The 9467-nt window shown below is 37.6% G+C and overlaps 1 pseudogene across 1 annotated transcript; it reads left to right on the plus strand.

The window, feature by feature from the left end:
* The first annotated feature begins 4327 nt into the window (after nt 1-4327).
* LOC308499137 (olfactory receptor 5M5-like) lies at nt 4328-4882 on the plus strand (annotated as a pseudogene). Its single transcript has one exon. The product of its transcript is annotated as an olfactory receptor 5M5-like (transcript).
* The last annotated feature ends 4585 nt before the right edge of the window (nt 4883-9467 follow it).

Below are 9467 nucleotides of genomic sequence, written 5' to 3' on the forward strand. Positions count from 1 at the left end.
GCAATAATGAGCCTTGGAGAGAGTGTTCACTCATAACTTACTGCTAGAGCTTTGGATTGCCATTGATTCCAAACTAATTTTTTTCCACAGTGAGGAATAATTTTAGATCTCTGCTATGTCTGGTAATAGTTCCCCTTTTCTTTGAGAGAATTCTTATTCAATTATGTTGGTGCAAATGTAATTGAGGTTTAAAATGTTAAAAATAATTGCAAAAACCGCAATTACATTTGCACCAACCTAATACTTCATGGGACTCTACTGGGGCTTTTAGTCATGGCGTCCTCCTTCTCTGGCCACAGGATGGGCACATGTCCCAGACTGAACCAACCACAGTGTCTCTTCCTTCTGACAATAGTGATTGGTCCAAGGGGTGGATATGTGACCCTTTGGGCCACTTGTGTTCTTCCCTGGGATTGATACAGATGCTAGATAAAAGAAGAAATCTCTCTTTTGTTGGTGCTGCTAAGCCAGGATAACATACGTACAGATCTGTCCATATTGATCTTCCTTGGCTGTCTGGAGAAAACTCTTCTTCAGTAATAGAATAGTATAGCAAAACCCTGAGAAATAAAACTGGGAGTTGGATTGAGAGAATTCTGGTGATGTCTCAGGTGTTGGTTCCAGACCATGTGGCCTTATTGTGAAGCTGTCCCCTTAATCCTATGGGCTCCCTCAGGTTTCTTCATAGCTCTGTGACCCAATGAGATCCTTATTTGCTTCAGCTGATTTAATCTGGGCTTTTGTCCCTTGCAGTGTTCAAATAACACATAGTTTCCAAAGCTTATCTATAACATAACTATTAATTAATGCCCAAATGCTCACAGATTCACACGAATTACTATGTTCTTCACCTGGCTTACCATTTGCATTTTACCAAGGGCCATCTAAAACTAATGCCTTGATGCAAAGAAGTCTTTCCAGTGGAGGGAACAGGTTTTAGGCTGTTTAGCAAGCCAAAGGGAGAGAGATTTGCTGGGCACTTTCACTTTCTGCAGCCTCTCAAGTCATTTGGGGTCGTGAAACAGCGTTCTTTATCTGCAACCTCTATTCTGTCTCTGGATCCCCTCTGTGGTAGTGGGGAATGGGAGTTGGAACTAATGAAGGTCAGGAGTTTATTTTAATGGCTCTTTTTCAGACCGTGGACTTCTCTCTCCTGGTCCTCTTTCCACTCCACTGCAGCAGGACATGGGTAGGTAGTTAAGTAGAGAATTCACCACTAAATAACAATTGCTACCAATACTGCCACACTCCAGGGAAGGACAGTTTGCAACTAATTACTTCCCATGAAAATACCCCAACATAATTTTGTTCATTATTAAAAATTTCCAATAATAGATTTATCTTCCCCATTAAGTAATACATTATTCTCGTATAAAACACACTGCAAACTAGAATTACTAGGCACTGCTTATATTAAATTGCTGTTTAATAAATTAAAACTCCTATGGTTATGAATAAACTAGGTCATCAGCATATTTTGTAAATTAGTAGTTTCTTGTAGTTATTCTATCCTGGTCAAAGCTTAAAAGAGGGGGAGAGGAAAAATGATTATCATTATTATTTTATTGTTTTCAAGCAAACTACTGCTCTCTGCACTGTCGTTTAAAATAAACCACTCAGTCTAATACAGTAGAATCAATATTGTTGAGCATCAATCAATAAGAATGAATTTTAAAGACTATGTTTTGCAAACTTTTAAAGTTACACTAAAGGTTATATCTACTGGATATATGAGACCTGATGAATAATCAACCTCAGTATTTGAAGATTCCTGATGCAACAAGCATTGTCCAAAGTGATTTTAATTATTGGTCAAAATGTTTTTCCCTGTTAAAACTTTTGGGTAGGTTGAGAGTCTTTTTTTTTTTCCTGATTTTAGGATAAGTCAACTTGTCCTCTGTCATCTTTCAACTTGAGATGACTAATAGAGATTTTCCATAGTCATATCCAAAAGTATCGACGTTATTAAAGAATCAGTTACAAGGACTCCTTAAGTTACAAAGTCCTTACTTACAGAACCATATAATGCAAATGAATTGCTGTACTCTTTTTAAATTTTTTTTATCTTTTTTACTTCCCTACTTACTCAAAGGTCACTAGGGACAACAACCAGGCCACACCAAGACAGTTGCCCCACCTTCAGGCAAAACTATGGAATTGTTGGAACCCATGTATCACCCAACTATCTTCTTTTGAAGAACGAACATCCTGGGTCTACCCTGCTCCCTCACCTTGCTTTCCAAAAGCCATAGCTCAATTATTTGTATTGAGCTAATTTCCTCCCGTATATCTACACACAGATATTTTTTTCCAGCACATTCTTCTTTTAAACGATTGTCAATCATGTCAGGAATCTTTTTTTTCTTCCCTGAGTGATTTCTCCCTCTTCCACACAACTCCTTTATCTCCTCTTTTTCTCACCATGGGGCAAAAACCAGAACTGAAACCAAAAACTTCATCCTCTCTAACACATGTAAGAATAGTGCTGGTAGTAATAAAGAAAATAAAAGCCAAACACGGGAACTGTAGATAATATAAATAGTAATCAGTATTGCTAAGCACTTCAGTGTACTCAGAAGTTTCCTTCAGAATCTCTGCAAAAAACCCCCTGCACTTATCTGCTTCTAATTACACCATTTAAAGTTGTACTTATTTCACATGCAATTGTTTTCTGTTGAATCATTAATTTTAAAATGAAGAATTTCTTCTCAATTAATCTCAAGTATATGGTAGTTCAGCTACATTAAATAGATTAACATTATTTCTATGGGTGCTGTAAGTTTCAAAGAACTAACTCTTGAGTCACAACATTCTGCAAGTAAGACTTCTTGTGTTAAAAAAAATCAGTGTGTCTTATTTATTTATCTATCTATTTTGAGACACAATTGACATATATAACATTGTGTAGGTTTAACATGTACAACATGTGGATTTGATACGCTTGCATATTGCACTGTGATTACCATTAGAGTATTAGCTAATAGCTTTATCACACATAATTATCATTTGTTTTTTTGTGGTGGGAACAATTAAAATCTAATCTTAGCCACTTTGAATTTTACAATACAGTAGTGTTGTCCATAGTTACTCTGCTGTGCATTAGCTCTCCAGGATTTGTTTATCTACTAGTTGCAAATTTAGTTTGTCTTTTAGAAATACTTCCTCACAATTACCCTGCCCCCAACTACCATTGGTTACAAAAGTTTATTAAAACAAAACAAAACAAAAGCCTAAGCAATTACCAAAGTAGTAATTATTCACAGGGAAAAAGAAACACCATTAAAATGAAAAAAATATAAAATGAAAATTCCATTCCTTACACCCTTCTCCATCTCTCAGAAGTAGTTAAGAGTTTGAAGTATTCCCTTTAAGAATTCTTTTCTATCCAATTACAAGCATATTTCTCTTTTTTGGAGAGGGAGTAAATTATCTATCAGGTAAGAATTCACTTATCTGGAGCATGAGAAAGAAACAGAAGTAATTACTTTTCATTGTGGTTCAGAGAACTATGGTTCAAAGAACTGTAGACCTGGAAGGTAGGCTTCACCACGCTTTAACGGAATAATATCTTTTTTATAAAATTACTTTTATTATTAAAGAACATAGTTGACTACAGTTATAAAATAAGCAGTAAATGCATATTTTCATGTGTACCATGGCTCATCTTTCTGAATCCTCTGGATATGTCTTCACATTTTGCAAACCTACACACTTTTACCTCTGTTAAAGAAAAACCTAAGTGGAGATCACAGTTTAGAGTCTATCCCTAAGCCAATCACCCATAGCCACATAACCAAAACTTAAACTGTCCCAATTTCCCCAAAATGCTGACTGTGACCTGAAACAAAATTTAAGTTTTCTTCATGTCAGTGTGATCTAGCTGCAAACATATCAGCTTATGCAATGCTACTACCCCAAAGGAATGTAAGTTTCTAGTAACCAATCACAATATGACACACTGTACTTCCTCATTCATACTTTATAAACCGAGGAATAACAGCTGGGAGTCAGCTTCTGACTACTTTTATTTTGAACTCTCCCTATTCACAATTTGTTTCTCGCTCAATAAAATATTCATATCAAGTAAGCTCCCTAAATTTTATTTTAACACCTCTTTACATTAAATGTTATCTCATTCATGGGGTCTAGAAACAACTGAGACTAGACACAACTAAAAGTAGCCATACCATCATTTTTTGTGCATAAAAGGATAAATGAATTTTTCCCCCTTTAGACCTCATTGGAAGCCAAGCATTAAATACAATGTTAAAGAAAAACTACAGAACCATGACAGAGCTATTTAGTGCCACTTGGCTATTCTTCTTGACTGACAGATGGAGCTGAGTTGCAGCCTGTCCATTTTGTCGTATTCCTAGTAATCTATTTTACCGCACTAATCAGCAATGTGACCATGATTTTGTTAATCAGAAGTGACTCAAGATTCCAATGTACTTCTTCCTCCATCACCTCACCTTTGTAGATCTCTGTTATGCTACCAATGTCACTCCTAAGGCACTGCTTCATTTCTTATCCAAGAGAAAAACCATTTTTTTCTTTGGATGCTTTTTACAATTCCACTTTTTCATTGCCCCCAGTAATCGCCAATTATGACATGCTTACAGTGATGGCTTATGACCACTATACGGCCACCTGCACGCCCTTGTTATACGGTAACAAACTGTCCAGATGTGTCTGCCTCTTTCTGGTTGCTACTCCTTGTATATATGGCTTTGCAAATGGTCTGCACAGACTATCCTGATGCTTTGTCTGTCCTGTGGGCCCAGTGAGATCAACAACTTTGCAAACCCACCTCTTAGTCCTTGCCTGCTCAGATACCTATGTCAAAGACAGCTGTGTTCTTTTGAGCCACACTCTCTTTTGAAACCTGAATATAGGTTACAGGGGATTAAACAAATGTGTTGAAATTCTAGACTTTTAACTCAACTTTCTTCCTTGGAGATGTGTAACAAAGGAAACAGAAGGCATTATATTATTAGTGGTGATAATTTTTAGTTGCAACTATAAAGAGTTTGTCCTGTTTCCTTGCACTTTGTGCTCCTATTACTTGGGCATTATTATTTCTCTAACTTAGATTGACTTTTGCCAGAGGAAGAGCAGAACTGTAATTTGACTGCATCTTTTACTCTCTCCATTAATGTTTTAAAAATAATTGATTCTTGCTTGTCATTAGGGGAAATGGTGCCTCCAAGACAACATGATGTTTACCCACCACCCTAAAATACTTCCTTGAGCTGATTTTCTCCAGGCCTCTTTCCTTTTCATTTACCGAAGATTGAAATTCTTCCTCCCCGGTAAAGGGAGTGGTCTCAGCTTCTAATTGGTACTGATTGATCATTTCTTCTTGTTGGAAGCAGAATAGTTTTTCTTGTTCATCACTATCTCACCTTTTGTTATAACAGTTTTATATTCTTGGTTAATTAAATCATAAGGAGGAGAACTGGTTTGAAAAGGAGCTTTGTTTGGACAGTGATATTCCAATATTCCCAGGACTACTCTCTGAAAAACCCATAAGTGGATTTTTCATGGAACCTTTAGTCCCTCCCACTTAGCTATTCCTTATGATTAAAGTTGACCCTGAAAGCTGAAAAAGTGCTCATTGGCCACTTTCTCCAATAATTACTGTATTTTTAATAATACCACAGTCATGCAGTGCCAAGCAGCTAGTGAATGTTAAAGGGAAATAATCATCTTGTAATTCAGACTGGTAGGAAACAGTCATTTCTAATTACTTGTCATAAGAGAAGACAATGCAATTAAAGTTTCTGGCTTAGACTTGAGCCTCCACACACAGCCACTGTCTCCGCTGATTCATATTTTTGACTGTCTGAAAAGGCAAAGTCAGCCAGATTGACCATAAGCTCATCCAAATTGGTTTTTATCATGATGGAAGATACCTTACAGATGTTTCATTTTTGGTGGGTGTTACACAGACCCGGAGAGCTGGTTATTGATAGCCAAGTCCCTTAGGTCTAGAAGAATTATTAGGGATTATTTCAGAATACGATTTAGTCCACTTAAACATACAGTAGGTGCTTAAGCATCTCCACAAATATCTGTTTTGAGGGCCCATCATGGTAAGATTCTTAGGATACAAAGGTAATTTTGTTGCTCCATCCAAAAGACAATTTTCAGTCCTCACCCTACTTGATCTTTGTGGCAAAGACAATATTATGAAATTACTAAGTTTCATTTTATTTTCCTCTTCCTGGGTATACATGAGGACTGCATTTTTTCAGTCTCCTCTGTGGTGAGATTGAAACCTACTTCTGGCCAAAACCTCTAAAGGACAATCTTGTATGTCACTTCTGTGCTGAAGCATAGAAGAGCTTGTGTGAGCCCTCCATGCTCTCTCTTACCTTGTGATTGTAAAGGCCTCATTGTCGATATCAGAGACATGGGATGGGACCAGCCTGGACCCTTGGATCACTGTTCAGAGTGAGGTTCCTTAGTCCCGGAGCAGACTGAGTGTGCGGGGGAAATAAACTTGTAGAACAAAGCCACTGTGATGTTGGGGGTTATTTTGTTACTGCAGCATCACCTAGCTTATTCTGATTTACAGTCTCCTTGGAGGCATCTGACTCTGCCATCCTTCTTTGGATTATGTGGCTCAAAGCTCTCCTGATTTACCTGCTACTTCTTTGACTTCATCTTCTTAGTATGCCTTTAAGGTTCTTCTTAGTCTCTCTGTCCCTGTCTTTAAATATCGGAGTTTCTTAGTTTTTCTTTTTCTTTTTTTTTTTTTCTAACCTGGGCCTTCTCATTAACCTTCTCCTCTCATTCTATTCAATCTTCCTATATCGATTACTGTATGATAATATATATTTGAGGACTCTCAAATCTATATCTCTAGCCCACTCTTCTGCCCTAAATTATATATCCCTATACATATCTACCTACCTACTGGATGTCTTGTGTGCATCTCAAGCTCAATCTATTCAAAATTTAACTTAAAACCTCTCCTTCCCTCAAACATGTTCCTCCTCCAATTTTTCTGTCCTCAATGAATGGTATCACCATTTGTTGTAGCTATTCTCCAAAAATGGCCCCAATGAACCCTACATCCCCATATTCATACTCTTGTTTAGACCCTCCCTCATTGAATCTGTCTGGCCCTGTGACCCACTTTAATTAATAGAATGTGGAGGAAGTGAGACATGGCACTGGCAGTTTCTATCTTTTCACTTGTTGGAGCCTTGAACTGTCAGCTACCATTCATGGAGGCAGTGAGGCCCCAAGTCTTCATGGAAAGAAGGGAAAAGCCCAACTCTCCCAATATCCCACTGAGTCAGTTTCCTAGCTGTCTATATCAAGGCGCCAGACATGTGATTGAAACCATCTTGGATGTTCTAGCCCAAGCTGCCATCTGACTGCAAACAGAGAGCATATACAAGATTAGCAGAAGAACCACCCAAGCTGAGCACCATCAACTGATAGAATGAGAAATAAAACAATTGTTTGTTTAGCCACTAAACACTGAGTGGTTTATTATACAGCAATATAGATCTTTGAAACACCATATCCCCAGATACCTGGCGATCATTTTTCATTTCTCTCCCACATCCTCCAAATCTAATTCCCAGTCTCTTTGATTATATCTCCTAAGTCTTTCTTGAATAGTATCTTTTTTCCCCTCTATGCTTGCCTACTCCAGATTCTCATTACCCTCTTCTCTAGCACTGGGTCCATCCACTGGATCCAGCAAGAGGGGTCATCTAAAATGCAAAAATCGTTATGGGCTTTGCTGGCCACCTAAAACCCTACCACTGATTCCTATCGTTTTTAGGATAAAATTCAATGTTTTTAATAGGACTTCCGAATCTGTGTAGGCACTGGTCCTTGCCAACCTTCTAGCCTTATCTTACATGTCTCTACATTTTAATTTCTCTTGGGTGTCCTGTTGTCTTTTGATTCTTTGCTTTTTTACTTGTTCTTTCTACCTAAAACACTTCCTCCCCTGGTCATTGCTTTTCTTCCTCTTTTGTCAAATTCCTGTTCATCCTTCAGGTCTCAGTATAAATATCAATTCCTCCTGGGAGCCTTCTCTAAACTTCCAAGCCTTGATTAGTTATCCCTGCCTAGTCCACCTATATCATTAATCAATTCTTTCATTCATCAAATTTATATTGAGCTTATACTATGAGTCATACCCTATATCACTTCTCCTATAATAACACTCGTCATCCTCTTCTGTTTGTCTAGCTCTGCCACTAGCCTGTAGACTCTTCAAGGAAAAGGACAATGTTTATCTCATTCCACTTTGTACCACTGGTGTTGAGCACATAAAAAATGCCCAACACTTATGTAATGAATGGATGAAACTTAGTCTGATAGATAGTATAACCAGTGGAAGAAAATTATTATTCAATAGGTACTCAGTTCTGTGAAAGATGTCACTTAATAATTTAGGAAATATTTGCCAAGAGAAGAAAGTTCATGGTTTATTGGAGACAAACTACAATTTTCAGTGACAAATTAAGATAAAAACTCAAGTCCAATTTGTTTTCCTGAAATCATAGTTACCCACAAATTAAAGGGCTGTGGTGGAGACCGTTCAGCATTGAGCCAGCAGCTTTCATTCTGGATCATTACAAACACCAGGCTAGACAGGAAAGCTAACTCACAAAAGTCACTACACAATTTATTTCACAGAGAGCCCTGGTTGTGTCTGAGTATTCAGAAAACAGCTTGAAGATATTAGTTACAAAGAGACATGGTGCTGGAAATGTCTTCATCTATTCTGGAGGACCAACTATGCCTCAAAGATGAGTGGTTTCCAGGGTGCTCAGACCTAGTAATTGTAGTGAACCTGAGCAATCACTCTGCCCCTGGTTGACTGCCATTCGGTAGCCTGGAAAATGATAGGTAGGCAAGTTTCCTTAAACAGCTTACCCCTTTTAAAGGTCTTCAGATAAATGATTCTTGGCCCCATTTCAAAGAAATGTCTGCAAAAAACCTGGAGCAGCCCCCAAAGGATATAGGGGCAGACAAACAAGAAAAGCCCCAGCCATCATGAAATACATATTAGTGGTCATCTGCAGCCATTCTTGTTGGCATCATTTCTGGTTAGAGAGGTCCTTGTATTCATTACAAAGCCCTTCTACTTTTAGCCTAATTTCAGTAGTCCTTTTGAATAGTAGGCATTTATGGGAAGCCACCTCAAGTCCTTTTTGAAAGTATGTTGGATGCAAATAAACATTTCACATAACAGTTTTTGTTAAATTAAGATGCAGGCTATATTCCAAAGAGTGGCTTCTCTGGTGCTGGGAATATGTGTGAATTTCATTTTTTTTGCAGTTTCTGAAAAATGTTTTGCATTGAGAATATTATTTTACAACAAGAAATAATAACAATTAATAGAATACAGAGGTAAAAAGGACCTTAATAATTATTTTATCTAAGCCTGTCTTCATACACCTGAGGAAGATAAGACCCAAAGAAGATCTCTG

The sequence above is a fragment of the Rhinolophus hipposideros genome (assembly GCF_964194185.1).
Source record: "Rhinolophus hipposideros genome assembly, chromosome: 1".
Classification (NCBI taxonomy): Eukaryota; Metazoa; Chordata; class Mammalia; order Chiroptera; family Rhinolophidae; genus Rhinolophus; species Rhinolophus hipposideros.